This window comes from Stomoxys calcitrans, chromosome 2 (genome assembly GCF_963082655.1).
Source record: "Stomoxys calcitrans chromosome 2, idStoCalc2.1, whole genome shotgun sequence".
Classification (NCBI taxonomy): domain Eukaryota; kingdom Metazoa; phylum Arthropoda; class Insecta; order Diptera; family Muscidae; genus Stomoxys; species Stomoxys calcitrans.
The window spans coordinates 5,121,801-5,143,998 of record NC_081553.1 but is presented as its reverse complement, the minus strand read 5'-3'; the positions used below and the strand labels follow the sequence as shown (position 1 = coordinate 5,143,998).

General features: G+C 35.5%; 1 protein-coding gene across 3 annotated transcripts in view; it reads left to right on the top strand.

Moving 5' to 3' along the window:
- The window catches only part of LOC106080432 (papilin), an 82,263-nt gene that overhangs the window by 33,108 nt on the left and 26,957 nt on the right, over positions 1–22,198 (top strand). The gene's annotated exons all lie outside the window — the stretch shown is intronic.

Sequence of the window (22,198 nt, the reverse complement as noted above, 5' to 3'; positions counted from 1 at the left end):
CGAGGCTATTACAGAAAGAAAGTAAGAGTGACGCCAGTATAGTCTTCGTTATCATAACAGAACACTTAGGACTGCGAGCTTACTTATGCAAAATCGGTGCGGCAAGCAATAGCATGTGTAGGGCATGTGGGGAAGATGATGAGACGTTGGAATATTTCCTATGTCATTGCCTGGCTTTCGCTACTAACAGACACCGGTACTTAGGTGAGGACACAATACCAGACATGAATCAACTTGGGGGCGTGGCATGAAAAACAATTAATACATGGAATTCCGCACTCTCTTTTCAACCTAGCCTAACCTAATCGATATGAAGACAATCTGCGGTGACGATTTGGATAAAAATGTTTCGATAGTTTTGATGGCTACGATACGCCATAACTTATCCTTTTGTCGGTTGGCACATTATCAAGAAATCTCCCCGTATCTTGGTATATGCCGATGATATCGACATTATGGTTTATGAAGTAAGCAGTGGGTCTGAACCTAAACGCAATAAAAAATAAGTTTCACAGCCAATATTCAAAGGGTCAACTAAATTGAAGTGTATCCATTCGATTAATAATTCAAGCAAATTTAAAATACACATCGACTTTAATTACCAGTTAACCGTATGGTCATATTGGGAAAATGGAATGAAATAAGCGTAAATAGAACATGCACTTTGCCTAGCTCTTCGATCACAATATATTTCTAGAAGAAATAAAAATCTAAAATTTCTTTCTTACCAAAACAAATTTCTCTTTTCATTTTCTCAAGTTAATTTAATTCAAATCATATCTCTTTGAGTGTAAAACAAACAAGCAACAACAAATACCAAACTCACCACGATCATGGTTAATGCCACGGCTCACGGCAGCATCATTGACGCTAATATATCTCCATAACAGCCGCATTTGTTTATTTGGAGGAGAAGGAGGTAAAAATGTTTAAGTTTTCTCTCTGCGCTTCCAATTTCAAAAAGAAAACAAATCATTCAAATGCAAACTATGGACCTGCCGACATACATAAATGTGCGCACAACATTTTTTTGGGAAAAAATTAAAATTTGTTTGGTGTGCCTTGAGGAGCATGGTAATCGGAAAATGCTGCTTAGTTTTAAATTTCAGCATAAAAACGATTAAATAATGAACTTAATAACAAAAATGTGTTTTTTTTGTGTTGCTGTACATTCATCAAGTCTTAGGTGGAGAAGATGGAGAAGTGGAAGGTTGGTTGGCTAGCTGTGAAGCTGCTCTGTTTTTTTAATCTTACCACCACCCACACTGACAGCAAGTGGTATTGTATTTGTATAGGAGCAACACACGGCCCCATTTCCCATCTTTAACCATTGCAAAACATAAACTTTGTACCACAAATGAACTAAATAAAACTGATGACCTTCGGATCGTGGTCAAAGAAGTACAATACTTTTTGAAAACTGTAAAAAAGTTCAAAAGTTTTTAGAATTTTGAGGTATTGGGACTTGAGGTATATTAACATGAATTAGACAATATTAACCTAACATTTGGTCATATTTTTAAAAGATTTTAATACATTTTGAATCTGATTGAGCCCTCAAAAGCGCCTCGTTATCTGATTTGGTTGCGAGGTTGCGATAGGACGAGAGAGGATATACGATAAAATTTCGCCATTCCCTTTGTTAAACATCGAAATTTTTGTTCAAGACCCTATAAGTTGTATTCCTGATCGGCATGACATTCTTCAACGATCTGGCGATGTTCGTTCTGTGCCGAAAACACGTAGTCTTTGGAATTGAATTAAAATTGAATTAGCTGATGGTCTAAATACAAACAAATACAAATTTTGCCCATGAACATTCCACTAAGGAACAGGGGCAAATTTCTCACATATAAATGAGTGCAGTCCGATTCAAGTTTAAGCTCAATGAAAAGGGACCTTTTTTGTATAGCCGAGTCCGAACGGCGTGCCACAGTGCGACACCTCTTTGAAGAGAAGTTCTACATAGTACTTCACAAATATTGCCAGCATTAGAAGGGGAAAACCACCGGTGAAATTTTTTTCTGATGGTCTCGCCGGGATTCGAACCCAGGCGTTCAGCGTCATAGGGAGGACATTCTGGTTGAAATTAGAAATTTTAATGCACTTTTTTTGAGTTTTTTTTTCATACATAATGAATGAATTAGACTGAATTAAATTTAAAATTGGGTGTTGTTTAAATTTTTTTTTTTATTTCACCGCTTCCGCGGTAATCATGTGAAATTCTCACGGGGACGGCCATATGGTCTATAGCACAGTCCCGTGTGATACTCAGTGACCTCTTATTATGGGCCATAACTTCCTTTTTCTACAGTCGATGGTGGGCCAGTGTTCTGGTAGTTCGGCGTCAATGTGCAGATTTTCATCTTGCCACAATCTTAAAACTAGCCATCCCTTCTAATTTCCTCGGTAGTTCGACAAATGGCACATATGAAAGACATGCTTCTGATTCGCTCACCGTGGAGAAATGCTATGCGTACTTTCCGCAAACCATGTTTGCGCTATGTCATTATCCGGAGTTAAGAGCACTTCGACTTCCCTCTTCTCGAATCTTAGACAAGCATACAGTCCACAGGAGCTTCGACGGCGAATATGGTACAGACAGATCCACGATTTAAAGTTGTAGGTCCAACGAAACATTTATTACACGGTTTTGTTGAAATTTGGCATAGCGTGATATGATAAATCCCTTCATATCAGTACTGCTGCTATATATTCCGGTCTCTCATTTAAGTTAAATAAATAAAAGTGAAAAAAAAAATCGGTAGAGCCCGCCATGATTCGACCTAGGCACACGGAGCAACAGGGAAAGCAATTGCCGTAGTCTAGCGTTCAAAGCCATCAATACAACTTCCAACAGATGAACTAAATCATGTGCTACCATGGAAGTGGTGTAATTGTTGCATACAAAAAATCTGTCATTACATGAACACATGCATTGGGAAAAGTCTATGTGGAGTGTGGTTCAGGGTGTGGCACCAACATTTACCTATCTCATCAATTGATGGTTTTTCACCCATAAGTGGCATATAATTACCTGATGGTGTTGACATATTGTGCAATTAGTTTTATTAAACCGTAAACCAAATATATTCATGATATAACTAACAGGTAGTGTACCATAAACAGCTGTGTAAAATTTTTTTCTCGCGAAGTGCACTATCTGTCAACGAGTTTTGGTTGTGTGTGTATTATAGTTAAGAACTATAACACACATAATCAACGAAAAATGGTGCGAACTGGTAACATACATAAAATCAGAGTTGTAAATGAATATATCCTGTAAATGAATATATCTTGGAATATATCATCATATTTGGATATAGCTGCCATACACACCGATCTCGAGTTTTACGGTCTTGAACTCATATAAGGCCCATTTATTATCCGCTTTCGGTGGGTTATGTTAGATAAAATGCCGTCAATATACATACAAATGTATTTATAAAGGGTGATTTTTTAAGAGCTATAGGAAAGTTATCAAAAAAAAAAAAACACATGAATTTCCGAAAAATTCATGAAATCTTTGAATCGATATAATTTAATGTTTGAAGATTATTTAATGCAAATTTTGACCGTGACTGCGCCTTAAATGGTCCATCCGCTTAGTCCAATTTGGGCATACTCTTTCCAACATCAATATTGTCTTCCTTCAATTAAAGCGGGCTTGTCTGTATAGATATGAGCTTTAACATAGCCCCACAAAAAATTGTCTAAAGGCGTTAAATCGCACGATGTAGGCCGCCAATAGATTGGGCCCGAACGTGAAATAAAATGTTCACCGAACTCGCCTTACCATTTTTACGTTGAAACCACATATCATGCAAGTCAAGCTCTTTTGCCAAAAAAGTTGGATATCATCTCACGATAGCGCTCACCATTCACGGTTACGTTACGATTCGTATCATCTTTGAAGAAGCACGGTCCAATGATGCCACCAGCCCATGAACCGCACCAAATTGTGACTTTTTCTGAGTGCATTGGTGGCTCCGGCAATGCTTTTGACTGATCTCTCCAAAATCGACAATTCTGCTTATTTATGTACCGTTTGAGCCAAAAATGAAAAAAGTGAGCAAAAATGAGCGCAATGAACAGAGCACTCATTTTGATAATAAAATTCGATAATTTGCTAGCGTTGTTCGCTTGTAACACGATTCATGGTTAAATTATAGACTAAAGAGAAGATGTTTGGTAGTGAAATAAAATCCGAAACTTGCGTGAGCTGTTTAAATCAGTATTTGCAAAAAGATAATAGCTAAAAAATCACCTTTTATATAAACGGCCCGTCCTAACTTAATGCCTTTTTTATAGCCTCCGCCATAGGATGGGGGTACATTTATTTCGTCATTCCGCTTGTAACACGCAGAAATATTGATCTGAGACCGAACAAAGTTTATATATTCTTGATCGTCTAAACATTTTAAGGCCAGATTTCTCATTCACCGCTTACAATTTATCGTATCGATATTCTTCTAGCTAAAGAAGTTTGGTTTTCTGAATAAGTAATGAGCATGTATATTGTTTATCCTAACCTTAACCGGTAGATATGTCCCGGTTGACGACTTATCGGTTCGTTTAATACAGCTGTGTTTTTTTACCGATTGTTACATAATATAACGTTGTGTTCGCGTACTTATCCAATAACAATTTTCCAATAAACATTTGCAAAAGGGTAAGAAAATTCTGTGGGAGAATAAAACAACCAGTAGAAACTTGTAACCTTCAATTTACAAAACTCTGCAATGTTTTTCATACTCTCTTTTAGTTAAAAACGAACGACTTTCCATAAAAGATTGGGCAAATTTTTACCTTAAAAGTGTATGAGAAAATCAAATATGCTAACAGGAGGTTCATCCTCACGAAAAATTAATATTCCGGTTAGCTAACACGAACTTAATTTTTGAACGAGAAATCCGCCCTAAATCGATTATGCCAGGTCTGTCCGTCTGTCGAAAGCATGCTAACCTTCGATGGAGTTATGTTAGACACTGGAAATTTTCCACAAATACTTCTTATTAGTGCAGGCTCGTTGGGATTGTAAATGGACCATATCGGTGCATGTTTTATAGTTGCCATATAAACCGATCTTGCATCTTAATTTCTCGAGGCTCTAGAGGGTGTAATTCTTATCCGATTTGGCTGAAATTTGGCAAAGCGATTTCTTCTTACACCTTCTTTATCCATTATTATTTTCTTCCCTAAGAAGAGATACCGAAAACTTGAAAAATGCTATCCATGGCGTTATAATACAAAAACAGCTCAAATGACAATAACCGTATTTTGGCATTGGGAATTTTTATTTTTTTCGAGATACATAATCTTTTTTTTTTTGGCATAATATCTCATTCATATTAATCAGTTTTTCTCAAGATTTTTGGATGGTCTGAGTTTTTCTTCTCAAGGTTTGAATATCGTCCACTGTGCCTTACTAATTAAATTAGTTAGCATTAATCAATGTTCGCTAATAAATAATCGCTAAAATTTTCCTTACATTTTTGCTTTTCAACACATAATTAGAAATCTTTTACTTCTAAGAGATGAATGGTCTAGAAAGTAATAACTTTATTAGTTGGCCCCATTTTCAATGTGGTGGATATGGTATGTGGTTATGAGTATGTGTGTTTTGCTGGAGCCCAACTGCTTATGGTCTATTTTAGACCATCATTATTATCATCATACACATCTACTCCTACATAATTGCAAGGTTCTTCGTCAATTTCAGTCTTTTTATATTTTTGTTTATTTATTTTGAAAGTAGTTCTTTCTCCGTCCGTCAGCCTATGGAGAATGTGCTGCCTTGATTTTTTCGTCCATAACAAGTTGGCTTGTCCATATTCTATGGAATGAATACAATGTTTGCATGGATTTCACTTGGAAGAAATATTTCTTCCTCATATTTTGTGAGAACAAGTGATTGTTATGTGATTTTTTTTATTAGCTGCGAAGATTTGTTAAGTTTTTGTTCTTCGAAAATTGATTAATATATTTTTTAATAGAATAAATAACAGTAAATGCAAATGCAAATTTTGCCCATGAACATTCCACTAAGGAGCAGGGGCAAACTTCTCACATATCAATGAGTTTAAGCTCAATGATAATTGGCCTCCTTTTTCCAGCCGAGTACGAACAGCGTGCCACAATGCGACACCTCTTTGAAGAAAAGTTTTACATTGCATAGTACCTCACAAATGTTGCCAGCATTAGGAAGGAAAAACCACCGCTGAATATTTTTTTCTGATGGTCTCGCCAGGATTCAAACCCAGGCGTTCAGCGTTATAGGCGGACATGCTAACCTCTGCGCTACGGTGGCCTTCCAGAATAAATACCAGTAACATATTTAAATAACGCAGAATTTATTGCAGGATGTGGAAGGTGATGCCACCCTCAACTCATACCAAATCTAAAGTCTGTCATTCTACACGTCTGTTAGACATCAAATATGATAGTGAGTGAGGTGAATTTGGCTTAGGTCTTTATTAATGCATATTTACAAAGTTTCATTAGGCTATGATTTTAAATACAAACGAGTCAAAGAATTTTAAGTATTTCTCCCGCAACATAAACTGCTGTAACCTCGCAACTTATAGTGTAATGAATCGTAATGCCGAAACTTTGAGGTTTTCCTAACTATCCTATAGTTCAAGTGAATCATTGCATTGATAAATGCCATAAACATTCCATTTTTAACATTCTTCTAATAGCAATTGCCATGCCAGCCAATCAGCCTATAGGACGTATGCATGTTCTCTGTACATGAATGCAGTAATGTGTATAAAATTATGTAACAATTAAGGTTGCTGCAACATTGAAATAATTTCGCGAATTTCCCGGAAAATAACGAAAAATGCTTCTGCATTTAATCTGCTTTTAAAAATGTGGTATTCGATGCTCGCAAATTCTACAGCTCCCATATAAAATTTCCAATGAATTTCCAAAAATCGTGAAACTAATTTTTGCTGTGCACAAGTAAAGGGTGATTTTTTTGAGGTTAGGATTTTCATGCATTAGTATTTGACAGATCACGTGGGATTTCAGACATGGTGTCAAAGAGAAAGATGCTCAGTATGCTTTGACATTTCATCATGAATAGACTTACTAACGAGCAACGCTTGCAAATCATTGAATTTTATTACCAAAATCAGTGTTCGGTTCGAAATGTGTTCATTCACCGTAACGTTGCGTCCAACAGCATCTTTGAAAAAATACGGTCCAATGATTCCACCAGCGTACAAACCACACCAAACAGTGCATTTTTCGGGATGCATGGGCAGTTCTTGAACGGCTTCTGGTTGCTCTTCACTCCAAATGCGGCAATTTTGCTTATTTACGTAGCCATTCAACCAGAAATGAGCCTCATCGCTGAACAAAATTTGTCAAAATTTGAACACATTTCGAACCGAACACTGATTTTGGTAATAAAATTCAATGATTTGCAAGCGTTGCTCGTTAGTAAGTCTATTCATGATGAAATGTCAAAGCATACTGAGCATCTTTCTCTTTGACACCATGTCTGAAATCCCACGTGATCTGTCAAATACTAATGCATGAAAATCCTAACCTCAAAAAAATCACCCTTTACATTGTTCGAGCGAGTGTTATGATAACTTTGGAAAATGTAATAAAAACTTTCTATTGAATTACCAAAGAATGCATTGCGTGCATACCGGGATGGTTACATTGGTTTTGAAATATTTGCTGCAAAAACAGCAACATCAAGCCCTCAAACCACTTTCGACCATACAAATACTGAAATCTGTAGGAAATCACGCAGAATTAATTTATAAACATGGTGTAAATTGAAATCATTGGAAGCGGAATGAAAGCATCATGGAAGTGAAATTTTATTCAATATTGATCTTCAATTTTCCAAACACATTTTTGAATTATTTTGTACTTCATCATGGTGTTAGTTATTGTTACATAATACTTCATTTCAATTTCAAAGCGGAAAATGTGGAAAAAATCTACTTGTTCTTTGTAGCTATAAAATCGATTTTTCAAATAGGAAGCAAAAAATATTTGTCGAAACATGAATTGCTATGTTTCTTTGTTGTTTTTGAAATTATTTGATGAATATTCGCAAAGTAGCCCACACTTTGGCAAACACGCTAGAATGTTGATTATTTGTTAAAGTCATAAAACCAAACAAACACAAGTAAAAAGGCGTTAAGTTCGGCCGGGCCGAACTTTGGATACCCATCACCTCGGGTATATATGTAAACCACCTTTTGTCAAAACCCGATGAAAAATGCATACCTTATGCCCCATAGCAGCTATATCGAAATATGTTCCGATTTGGACCAAATACCAAATAACTATTAGTCATTGTTCAATTGTTTATAACAAAATATTGATCCTTTCAGTAGCTATATCTAAAAATAAACCAATGTGAACCATTTACGACACGGAAAGTTGCAGAAAAATGTCGAAAAGCCTAACACAACTCACTGTCCCAAATTTTGACGAAATCGGACAATAAATGCGCCTTTATGGTCCCAAAACATTAAATCGAGGGATTGGTCTATATGGCAGCTAGATCCAAATCTGGACCGATCTGAGCCAAAATGAAGAAGATTGTGGAAGAGCCTATCACAACTCACTGTTTCAAATTTCAGCAAAATCGGATAATAACTGTGGCTTTTATGGGTCTAAGACCCTAAGTCGGTGGATCGGTCTATATGGCAATTATATAACACCTAACACAACTCACTGTCTCAAATTTCAGCAAAATCGAATAATAAATGTGGCTTTTATGGGTCTAAGACCCTATGTTATAAGGCTGCACATCCTTGAATATCATTTCCGTCAAAGCCTAGTCAATGTGATTCTTTCGCTTTGAGTTTGTGGCACATAAAACGATTTTTTAAAAGTAAGAAGCTACAGAATGTATCAGCGATCTACAACTGCTGCTTGTCGATGCGATGTTGTTAGTATCCGCCGAAATAGCTGAAGTGCTGGAATCTGGGACATGCATTTCCAAGCCAGTATTGCCGCTAGTTTTGTACTTCTTTCCGCTGTTAATGTACTTTGAAAATTTTTTGTCATTTTGACCTTTTAAAGTATTTCCATACTTGTGAGATAATACTTTTCATTTTTCCTTTGTTGCCAAATCTTTCTTCGAATCTGTGCTGCTGCAATCGCACGCACGCCTTTCAGTGCTCGACACACTAAGTCAAAAAAGTTCATAACTACTTTAAAAGTATACCTTTTTGAAGAAAGCCATCCATTTCTTTTTAAAACTCTTTTTTCTGTGTATAATCTTTTAATCAATTTTTTCACAAATATTTTTTAGCAGGAGCCACAAATTAACGCCCAAATTTAAATTGGTGATGTGAAAACTAATCTATCGACGATAGTATCGGTGGACACTATCGATAATGTCTTGATCGCTACTATCGATACTTCTCCACCTCTAATAGAGATTCAATTTCTTCTTCTTTTACCGACATCTGATTTGACTTCTTGAACGTTCGTTTTTCCCCGTTTTGTTTTTAGGTTTTAACTCTAAATGCCTGTAGTAGCGTGAAAAAGAAAAACGTAATCGAATGAGTCTCCTACATTCTACCAAATGCTCCATGTTTTGCTATGCCTAAAAAAAGACTTGCCGCACCACGCATATTGTTCAGACGCGGCACAACTGAATAGTGAATATGATGTTCAGAAAAAATGGGGAATAAAAGGCTCGTGCCCACCACCTCATGCAAACTGGCAAACGGTGGACCAAACGGCTATGTGCTGCCTTCGTTGAAGGAAAGAGACCCTGCCAATGCCTCCGCCATATTTTTTGCTGTTTGTTTGGGAAAGCATGAGGCAATATTTTGCAAGTAAACAACGACATGATAATAAATAACAATTTATTTATTTTTTGTCTTGCATTAAAACACTATAAACACGGCTGCAAAAGTGGACTAAGTGGAGGCGCAGGGAAAGGTTCAGACATTGTTATGGCCAAAGAAGAAACTATTTTTACCTGCATAATAATAACTTCTGTACACTTCACTTGTTGTTCCATTTGTAACCACTTGTGGAGCCCGTGTTGAAAGTGGGCAAATTAGCTAACTTGCTGAGATTAATTGTAATTGACTAGAAATACTTTATTTTTATTGGAAATAGTAAAAAAATTAAGAATTGATCCTAACTCTTCCCATCTCTATAAACTCTTTATTGTAACTTGGCATTTCTGTTTGCAATTTTACTTTGTTGTCCTCTCTTCGACTTGCTCTTTTAGTCAACGTCAGCCGAGGAAACAACATCACATCAAAGATGATAATGAATAACTCGTCTCTAAAACTTTATTTAGCATTATTAATTTTTTCTCCCCTCTCTAGATCAAAGACAATCATTTTCTATTCCCATAGCCCGTTAGGATTTGTAGTAGATTTGAAATCTCTGACATCTAGACATCTTTGCATCTTTTTTGGTAAATGACAGTGTCCAGCCGCTCTCTGCTAGATAAAGTTTTATTTAGAAAGAAAGTTTCCATTTAGTTTTCTTCAATTGTTCTTTGGCGGAAACATTACCACAATAAATGGAGATAAGACGAAATTTATGGTTTCAACTCCCAAAAATCCTTGCACAGCCAAGCAGATAAAAAAATGGATAAAGTTGGGAACCACAATTTTGAGACAGTCAGTAACTTTGTCTACCTCGGCGCCACCGTAATCGAAACGAATGACACCAGTTTTAAGATTAAGGGAAGAATAATACTGGCAAACAGATGCTACTTTGGACTAAGTAAGCAGTTTAGAAACAAGGTCACCTCTCGACAGGCGAAGATTACACTATACAAGTCACTGATAATACCCGTGCTGTTATATAGTTCTGAAGCATGGGTACTTATGAAAGCAGATGAGGCAGTGCATGGAGTATTTCAGAGAAAGATTCTTCGTAAAATATATGGACCAGTTTGTTATAATGGAGAATATAGGCGACGTATGAACCACGAGTTGTACGAGCTGTATGACGACGATAGCATAGTTACACGCATCAAAATACAACAACTGCGTTGGCTAGGTTATGTTGTCAGAATGGATGAAGAAACTCCAGCAAAGAAGTCTTTTAAAGGCAAACTCGGTGGAACACGCAAACCAAGAAGACCAAAAACCCGATGGAAAGATCAAGTGGTGGGTGACACCTCGAAACTTGGTGTCAGAGATTTAAATGATCACAGAAGATCGAAGCGCTTGGAATGCTATTCTACGTTCGGCTAGTGGAACAAATATTCTGTCATAGCCAATTACCACAAACAAAAATGATCTAACATGCCAAAATAGAACAATATTTAAAGTAAAAATTAATAAAACCAATAAATTTTAATTGGATGTTTTAAAAATGTTTAATTAAATTAAACCGCTGTATAATTCTAAATATCATTTCATATACAGTTCAGTCGGGGTATAGTTAACAATCGGTCTAGTGAACGTCTCTTTCTTACGAACAAAATAATTATATTATAGATTTTCTGAATCAACTGAATTGTAATGATTAGTTCTCCTCTATTCCGACTCAACTGTAATATGGAAGAACATATGACCACTATTCCGTTAAGAGCATATCAATACATGGTTAACTGAACATACAAGTTATATGATCTCGCTACTGTTCTTAAAATGAAGATATTGAGCTGAAACTTGACAAAAATATTTTGTTTTTACCCAAGGTCAAGTTAGTACCAAAGATTAGTTCGAAGATAGGATGGGTCGAATATAGCAACCATATAGACCAATATTCTGGTATATATTTCTCAAGTTTGAACCCCATGAATTCCTAAATGGCAAACATGCACATATTTAGTTGGGTTGGTTCTATCCAAATATAAGTCAAATCATGAAAATTTTATTTAAAAATTTATTGTATTCTCTTATTTACAAGGTCGGAACAAAGGTTAGCTTTTTATACCCTTCACCATAGGATGGGGGCATACTAATTTCGTCATTCAGTTTGTAACTCCTCGAAATATTTGTCTCTGGAGTAAAGCTAGCCGCTTGAAATTTTGCATAAATACTTCTTATAGGTGTAGGTCGGTTGGGGTTGTAAATGGACCATATCGGTCCATGTCTTGATATAGCTGCCATATAAACCGATCTTGGATTCTGACTTCTTGTTAGTTCCAATAACATAGCAATTCTTTTCTTTTATCCTTTCCTTTCCTTTGTTTGCCTAAAAAGAGACACCGGGAAAAGAACTCGACAAATGCGAACTTAGCAGGCTTTTACTTGTTTACACTGATTTATTTGGAAAAAGAAATGTGTTTCAAAAATTATGTGAAATGTTGTGATATGGTTTGTTAAAAGCAAAGGAAATGTATTCAACAAAGAGTCGTACTCCTCATAAATTTCAATAGACATACATACTTCGAATTTCTCGATGGACTGCGTGCCTATGGGCATGGAACAAGCTTCGTATATGGCATCTATTTCGGGTATCATTATACAATTGGGTGCATACTTTTCCCTATCCCTTAGCACACACATACGATTTAGTTTGCTTTCTAAGAACAAAAATAAATTGTTAAGGAGGTACTTTAATAATTTACGGGCCAATTTCTACACGCAAAAAATAAAACATTTGAGAAACAAAGTACTTTTATTACGAAGTTTTTCTTTTATTGTTACTATGGAACGTTTCGCTTCAACATATCAAACGTTAGCCATAAACGTAGCATTATTGAATGTAGCTAATTTTGTTTATTGTAAACCCTTTAGCAAATTTGCCTACCTTAAAAATACCTTTCTTGTGTTGTAAAACCAAAAACCCTTTCAGGGCAAAAGTGTTTCGATAGCCGAAATTGATTATTCGTTTAACGGACTAATAATTATTGTCTTGTGTCTCTTCTAATAGAGAGAGAGACGGTGAGTATTTAAGCATATAGACCAGTGGTGGGTGGATGGTAAACTCGGAAATTTGCCATTTTTAAAGTTTCACCATAGGTACTTCCAATGACAAAAATCATTATATCAACGTGGAAGGCTTTTAATATAATTGTGCATCACAACATCGAAATAAATCCAAATATAGTCTGGAAGAGTTTCAATCACCAACTTAGTTCTGCACATAATTGTTAACAATTCGAGTTAGAATTGTATTACAACATTTAATTGAATTTGGCATACTTTTCAATGTGCACTATGTGTTTCAAAATTAAAAAGAATATTCGTATACATGAGCATAACTTGAAATTAATTTATAAGTAAAGAAAACCAGTTGAAACTCCGAATAAAAATTTTTTATAACAAGAATGATAGGTATTGTCAGTGTAAAACAACACTCTATATTTGTCACAAGTTCTTGCAACAATTTATCGCAAAAACGTGTACATTTATCGTAAACAAAATCTAAAGTTTTTCAGAAAAAAGTTTACTTGGCGAAAAGTTCTTTTATGTGAAACGAATTATTTTTTTTGCGTGTAGGAGCGGGTATCATTGCTACCAAACACAAAACCAAAGCGACGATAAAGTGATGCTTACGTGGAGTGGGGAGCACTACGTGGAGAACTACATCATCCGTTGAATGCCATAGGGGATAGCGAGAGAGGGAAAAAGAGTGGGGTAAAGTTATTGGAGATATAAAATGCCCAATGATGAGGCCTATGATGATGGCATAGGTGGCATTGCATGCATCCACACCACTTTAGCCTTTTATGCAGCAAATACTGCATTAGGCGGACATAACTAGGGACCCCAAGAGATTCTATTTTTGCCAAAGACATTGTCTTCTGCCATGAGTAATCATCATCGTCATCGAGGGCTAACTTAGAAAAACACCGAACAATGGCCGCATAAATTCCAAGCGTTTTCGGTGTCTATGTGCGCGTCTGTCTGATGGTGGTCATTCATCCATCTGTTTGTTAATAGAATTCTTGAGGATGCCCTTTGTGGACCTCTTTTTCTTTAAGTTGTTTCTTAATACAACTCGCCATCTTTATGGAAAGGCGGGAGTTGGGAGGTTTGAGGCTTTCACAACATCGTCAACTGCATCAAATAAATTGTTGTAATGATATTGTGGCATAAACATAGAAGCAAAAGATAATAACAAAGCAAAACAACGAAAGGAGCACTTCGCCACCATCATCATCACCATCTGCAATATTTACTTTGGGTTAATCAAGTGGCATGGGAAAGTGTTTGCCTGCCAGCACCGCTTTCTGGCTGCCTTGGAAAGCATTCATTTGGTTTATTGATGAGGCTATTTAATGGACCTTAACGCACATCAATAAAAACAGCAAAAAGCAAGTCTGAGCTGCATATAAGGAAGATTCCCTGTGATATTGTCGAGTAGGAATTTAATTTCAATTTAAGATGTTGCTTTAAAAACTCCATAAAATAGAAGTGAAAATAAACATTTTCATTGCGGCAAATAAAAACACATTTAGACCAAGTCCCACCAAATCCAATTAAATTCATTGGTCCAGGAAAGAATATTTTTGGTGAACAGGTTGATATAATACCAAATTTTATATCGGGTTTTCCAATAAGGACTTGACATATTAGTTTTTTTTTAGCAAACCACAGCAAATTAAACAAAAAAATTTCTCAAAATTCTTTGGAGTGAGATTTCTGTAAACCGTTTGAGAGTCTTGTTGCATTTGACTACTTATGAAAGCAGGTGCGGTTTTATGTCCAAGGCATTTAAATCCGCTTTTCTTCACGTCTTTTTTAGTTATAAAAGCATATTGACTTACTGGAAATAAAAAGGATTTTTTTTTTTAATTTTAAATGTTAAATAAAATAAAAATAGGTGGTCGGAGTCGAGCAATCGTGCCGGAGTCAGAGTCGAGTTAAAACTGCTCGACTCCACATACCTGGTTCCAAAGTCGTTGGATTGTTGGCATAGACAAAAGACTTGACGTAGCCCCAAATAGTCTAGTCTAGAGGCGTCAAATTGAACGAAAGAGACGGCCAAGGTTAAGTTAGGTAAGTGTGGCAGTCCTTAACAGACTCACTTAGACAATTTTAAGTCCATTGTGATACGACTTTTAAGGCTGTAGACTGATTACAATATTCCTCAACAGCCTTACGCCGGTATGCACAAAACTTAATGTAGATTTTAATTAGGTTTATTTGAAAGATTTCCTTTATAGAACTGTCAATAAGCCTATTTTAAGGTTTCATTAAGTTTTGTGAATAAGGACGTCAAAATTTTACGACCATCAAGGGGTCAGAAATCGATATATCAACATGTTGCAAATGAGTTACAAAAAATTCCTTTATTCGGTCCATAATTCCCAAATTTTAATGGAGATAGCAAGTTATCCAGCAACAAAAAGCGATAAGGTATATTTCGACAAAACTCGATATAAAAATATGCATGATATATGTCAAAGGAATCAAAATTCCGGAAGATATTTGACATCATTTCAAAATCACATTGGTTTTTATCCTCACACATTTTATTTGTTTTTCTTAACTATTAAGTGATACTGGCAGCTATTTTAATTAGTATATTGTTGTGGAGTCTCCGAAAAAGGGGCATGGAATGACATTTTGAAAGTCATCAAATTTTATATGGTTATCAGGAAATTCTCTCCTATTACACCATTAAGATAATATTTGCTTTCTTTTCAAAATTTTGACTTCATGGAAACATAAATTTAAATCAAATTGCATTCTGGCCTAGTTTATTCTGTGGATTTTTTGTTTTTCTTTTTGGTTATAGATTTTCTTTTTTAATATGTGCATTTTGAATATTTTATTTGTTTTTATGTGTTTTTAATGATCTTTTATAAGAAAGTGTTATTTTTGGAAATAAAATTTATTGTTTATTATGTTATCATATATTGGATTTGTTAAATAGCCTCATTTAAGTATTTAAAATTAGAATAAGTATTTCGATTTGATTCTTTGGGATAGTACATGTGAGGTTGAAACGTCTTTCATCGGTTCACATAAAGGAAACTTTCGACAAGTAAATTTCTTTTATAAAAGTCGCTGGACTTTGTTTACAATAAAAGTAAATGTTTTTTTTCAATTCAATTTAATGTTGTAACATAATCCAAACTCAAATACCAATTATATGCAGATCTCAGTTGATAATTCAAACTCTTTCAGAGTTAATTTGCATTAATTTCGATGGCATCCATTTTCGCACCACTTCATTATGGTTTTGTATTACAATCTACTGTATTCGTCATGCTATAAATAAAACATAAAATTAATTGTTTGAGTTGTTTTCCCACATTAAAGTCCCTACTTTGGGATGAATATATCACTATCGCGTACCAAACAATGTATGTACATTAGAAATTCTTCTCCGTGGCAGCCAATAGTCTGTTGCACTTATGATTTTTGTCATTACACATACCAGTATTTTTATTCCCTCTACCATAGGATGGGGGGAATACTAATGTCGTCATTCCATTTGTAATATATTTTCTTTATCGTCTTGACACTTTTAGTCTATTTAGCCCTGTCCTGCGCTAACTTTCGAATGAATTAAGCTAAAGTTTTTTTTTTGTGTATTTAGAGCGCACAACAAGCCGATTACTGTTTAGGTGTACAGGGTGGCTGATGAAAGCCGCTACCAAAAAAAAATGTAATAACTTTTTTTCTATTTAATAATAATAATTTAATAATTAATTTAATTAATTAATTAATTAATTTAATTAATAATAATTTAATAATTAATTTAATAATTTAATTTAACATGAATAAAAGAAAAATGTATTCCATACACCGAAAAAAAAATGTAGCAATATTCATCATTGTAGCAATATTCATCAGCCACCCTGTATGTCCATAGTGGCATGGCATATTCCCAATTAGTGTAGGTCGGTTGCAATTGTAAATGGCCTATATTGGTCCATGTTTTGATATAGCTGTCATGTAAACCGATCCATGATCTTGACGATCCGGGATCTTAAGCGTATAGTGGGCGCAGTTCTTATTTAATTTGGCTGCAATTTTGCAACAGCTCTGCCAAGTATGGTTCAAATCGGTTCAAAACCTGATATAGCTCCCATATAACGATGTTCCGATTATACTTCTTGAGCCTCTAGAGATAGCAATTATTATCCGATTTGGCTGAAAATTTTCATGCAGTGTTTTGTTTTAACTTCCAACATCTGTTCCATGTATGGTCTAAATCAGTTCATTACCTGATATAGCTCCTATATAAACCGATTTCGGTTCTTGACTTCATTAGCCGCTGGAAGGCGTATTATTATCCGATTTGACTGAAATTTTGTTTTGTTTTAACTCTAACAACTGTTCCATGTATGGTTTAAATTAGTTCATTACCTGATAGAGCTCCCATATAGCCGATCCTAGATCTTGACTTCTTGAGCTTCTAAAGGGCGCAGTTTTTATCCAATTTAGCTGAAATTTTGCTGAAGTGTTCCATGCATGGTTTAAATCAGTTCGTTACCTGATATCGCTCCTATATAGAAACCGATTTCGGATCTTGACTTCATAAGTCGCTAGAGGGCCCTCGCTAGAGGGCGCATGCTCATTCAAAATAGAAAATTGCGATTATGTACAAGCCCATGGATTTACTGGGGATTATTTTCTTGTGTACGTACACAAATGTGCGATAGTGCAAGTGTTTTTGCCCATCACTGGCCTATAGGCTCAAATACTCAACCTTTCTCTAGTAGGAGAGGCACAAGAGAATAATTATTGGCTATCGACACATTTTTGTCATTAAAGAAGAAAGGCCCGTTTACCATAGGCGAATAAGCAAAGGGTTTGCAATAAACAAAGTTAGTCACGTTCAATAATAGAATTTTTATGGCTAACGTTTGAAATGTTGAAAAGAATAACTTTGTAATAAAAGTATTTTGTTTATCGCAGAAATGTCCCAAATGTGTTATTTTCTTGACGTGTGAATGAAAATGTTTTTGTGCCCTTATTTTAAGGCAAAATATTATCGTTAATTAAGAACATTTCTCCTTTAACCTATTGTTGAAAATCATGACTTGAAATGTGTCTTAATGTTAATTCCCTAAAAACTTATTATTAAACTTTAACACGTTTGGAATGCAAAATGTTTGTGCTTCTACAACAATATGTTTTGAGAAAATCATGAAGCAACTTTATCACCTACATAGTTAAATTGCAAAGATAACACAGGTGGCCTTTTTGTCTTAAACCTAATGAAGTTGTCACCGTAACATGTAATGTTGACTGCCACTTTTTGTGGCAAACAAATATAACATTATTATAAAAGCTGGCTATTCATATGGTATAGCGCCTCATAAAAGATCTTGCTTTCATTGATAGTTTTGAATACACAGAAGGAAATGTTCAATCTTTTAACATAGCCAGGTTAAATTCTTGAACGGGCCAAAGATTATATTTGGATATAGTTACCATGTAGACCGGTCTGCTGATTTATGATCTTAAGACGCATTTATCAGGCGATTTCATTTCAAAAATCCTACTTACTCTTCAAGAAATATAAAACTAAATTTTTCATATTTGATATAAAGAATTATGTTTGATTTTATTTACCTTGTGGATTAATGGCCTTTTTTTACTGCAGCAGACAATGTGTTCCAGTTTTTCCGAATGTTATGCTCTCGCAAAAGTAAATCATCAATAAAAGCTCATATCCATAGGTTTATGATACATAGCACCTATACAGAAATACATTATTTGCTATGGCTTCTTATGATCGATCATGCAAAATGAAATTTTTGCAGACACCGTTGATGGACAGCATTCAAATTTTTGAGGTTTCTTCAAGAAATTTCTTTCTTGTTTTCTTGTTAGCATTGGATACTCGCAACTAAGTCGTCATCACTATTGTCCACAACATCTTTTGAAGCTTCATTATTGTATTGAACGCTTTAAGAGGTCATGTTGGAGTATTGATATAGCAGTTTGATCGCATCTATCGTTTTTGATTGTACACAGTACGCTTCAGCAGTTTTTGTTTATACCAAGTTTTTGAAAGTCAACAAGTTTGTTGATGTTGATGGCGAATAATTAAAAATATGGGTGGAAAAGTAAGTTTTCAATTGAATTCCCATAGTAAAAGATAAATATACAATGGAATTCTTAGGCAAGTACCATTAATGATTTTGAACTTGCAGCAATTTAGCAATGAGAAGTTATGTTAGTTTTATTTGGTTGATACCAAGACCTTAGTTATATTGATATAAGTTTAGGCTAGTGAAAGGTCCGTTGTTTTCTCACACCCCTACCAAGAATTATAAAAGGTACTTAACATATGGACAATCCCTTGAAAAATGGTCCCATTGTGCAAAAAATCTAGAATAAGATTTTTTTTTCATAATTTTATATTGGACGATAGCTTAAGAGATCGCTGAATCGATTTCGGCCAGCAATTTTTATACCCTCCACCATAGGATGGGGGTATACTAATTTCGTCATTCTGTTTGTAACACCTCGAAATATGCGTATGAGACCCAAAAACAAATATATATTTTTGATCGTCATGCAATTTTAAGTCGATCTAGTCGAAGGAGTAAAGCTAGCCGCTTGAAATTTTGCACATATACTTTTCATTAGTTTAGGTCGGTTGAAATTGTAAATGGGCCAAATCGGTCCATTTTTTCATATAGCTGCCATATAAACCGATCTTGGGTCTTGACTTCTTGAGCCTCTAGAGGGCACAATTCTTGTCCGATTTGACTGAAATTTTGCACGTAGTGTTTTGGTGTCACTTCCAACAACTGTGTTAGGTATGATTCAAATCGGTTTATAATCTGGTATAGCTGTCATATAAACCGATCTTGGATCTTGACTTCAAACAATCGTAACCGACCTACACTAATAAGAAGTTTTTGTGCGAAAGTTAGCGTGCTTTTGACAGGCAGACGGATAGACGGACATGGCTAAATCGATCTTAAATATCATGCGATCAAAAATATATATACTTTATGGGGAGGGTATAAAAATGTAACGCCAGTTACATTTAGCAAATTATGAACATGGTGTGCAAAATTCTGAATAATGTGATATTTAAATGACGGAAATAAATAAATAAAAAAGGAAAAGGTGAGAAATAGGTCTAAATGACTCATAGAAATTTAATTAAGATGTAGGTCAACATAATCCTATGTATCCAACTCTATTCCCTTCTAAACCATATTCGCCAAGAAAAAAGAGATGTTTTAGATGTTAACTTCTTTGTGAGAAAAGTTGGACCTTGTTTACAATGAAAGTAAAATATTTGTTTTGCAGTAAATTCTTTCAGAACTTGTGACAAATATTAAGTGTGTTTGCCCCGATAGGACCTTTCATTCTTGATATATGGAATATTTTATTCGAGGTAGCAATTACAATATTACTAAATAATTCAAGAGCCTTAGAAATTGTTGTTGTGTCATGGCAGCCATTTGTCTGTTGGCCTAATGATTTTTGTCACTGGACATACCAGCATTTTTGTATCTAAGACGAAACTTAAAAAAATGTTCACTAGTTTAGCATCCGACTCGACGGAACTGTTTGCTCAATCAAAATAAAGGAAAAATAGTTGTGTGCGAGAATGTGTGTATGCCAGTGGCGGGCAATGAGTGCTGCCCGATTAAAGTTCTAAGCTCAATGAGGCCACCGTAGCGCAGAGGTTAGCATGTCCGCCTATGTCGCTGAACGCCTGGGTTCGAATCCTGGCGAGAACATCTTGAAAATTTTCAAAGGTGGTTATCCCCTTTAAATGCTGGCGACATTTGGGAGGCACTTTACCATCTGGTATGACAGTCATGTTAAAACTTCTCCACAAAAAGGTGTCGCACTGCGGGACGCCGTTCGGACTCGGCTATAAATAGAGGTCCCTTATCATTGAGCTCTGTAGAAGTATATCAAGGTATATTCCGATAATGTTTTAAGTTAAAATGCATTGTTTTTAGGGAAAAATTATAAATCAATAAAATATGTCCTTTATGATATATGTATAAATATACTCCGCAACGCGCGTTCGTTTAAGCCGCCCCAAGTACGGTCCAAATTGATCCACATTATAGCTGATATAGCTCTCATATTGACCGATCTCCCTACGGCCTCATGAAGCTTAATTTTGTACCTGATTTGACAGAAATTTGCAATGTAAAATATACGTAAGTCCTTCAATTAAGTAAATTTATATCAGATTTGTACCAAATAACGATTTTCGAATCCTGATCTAAATATAAACTGATAAAATCGTCTGTGTTTTAAATACGTTTGAATGTTTCAAGAAATTTTTTTGTTTCTTTTTAGTCTAAACAGTCCATAATTCAGAGCTTTAATTGATCCAAAAGAGACACCAAAACGGCAACGACTTTTTGACGTCACTGCTAACGCAACTCTCTAACCTAACTGTATAACCAAAAGTAAACAGAAATTCATGACAACAAAAAACCCATGGGGAAACATCACAAAATTATGGCCATAAAAGCAGACAATAGGACGCCAGTATTCGCTACAGGCACGGCAGTACTAAATAATCAACAACATTTGTGGGGGAAAACGTTCCTCCAGCCCCCACTGCTACTTCTGCTTTGCTCGAGCCCAAACATCAGTAAACGAGTCACAGGCCAAACGAAATATTTCCAAGCTCACACATTCCTCGCAAAATCTCCTCCTAACCACCTGACCCACTCACCACTGCCTCACTTTGCTGCGATGCGAAACAATACGAAGAGCAGGGAGTAGGGCCTAACCAACCACCATTGCAAATCGTTTGGATGGTGTATCGAAGTGATTTCATTTGCCTTTCGCTTACTTTGTCGTCGACTATTTGATTTTGGATTTTGGTCGAGTGCCAATTTCATTTTGTCATTGCGAGTGGCACGCGACTTCCACATGCCAATACCGGCACCCAAAACAACCAGTGACACTACATTCAAGAATTGCCAGTGGTGCTGACATGTAGCGTTACGCTTTGACGCCTTGCCACCAGCGGGCATTTGTCGCTACTTGCGTCAGTATCCTTCATGGTTGTTCACATATTTTGAATGCCCTGTTTGTCTTGTTGTGGTGGTGCTACAGGCAGGAGCCAGTTTTATAATCGAAATATGCATCCTGGTGATTAGAACTGCTGAGATGTTGTGTCTGCCAAGACACCTAAGGTTTTTAATTCTGCGACATTTTCTTAAGAAAAATGCTAGAAGACAGTGAGTTGGTACTTTGATTTAGAAAAAAATGTAACTCATATATAAACAAGTAAAAGGGCATCTTATATACACGCAACCATATATCGCATTCGTCACGTCGTTTGACCAATTTTTTTTAGATATATATAGGACATACATCAAATA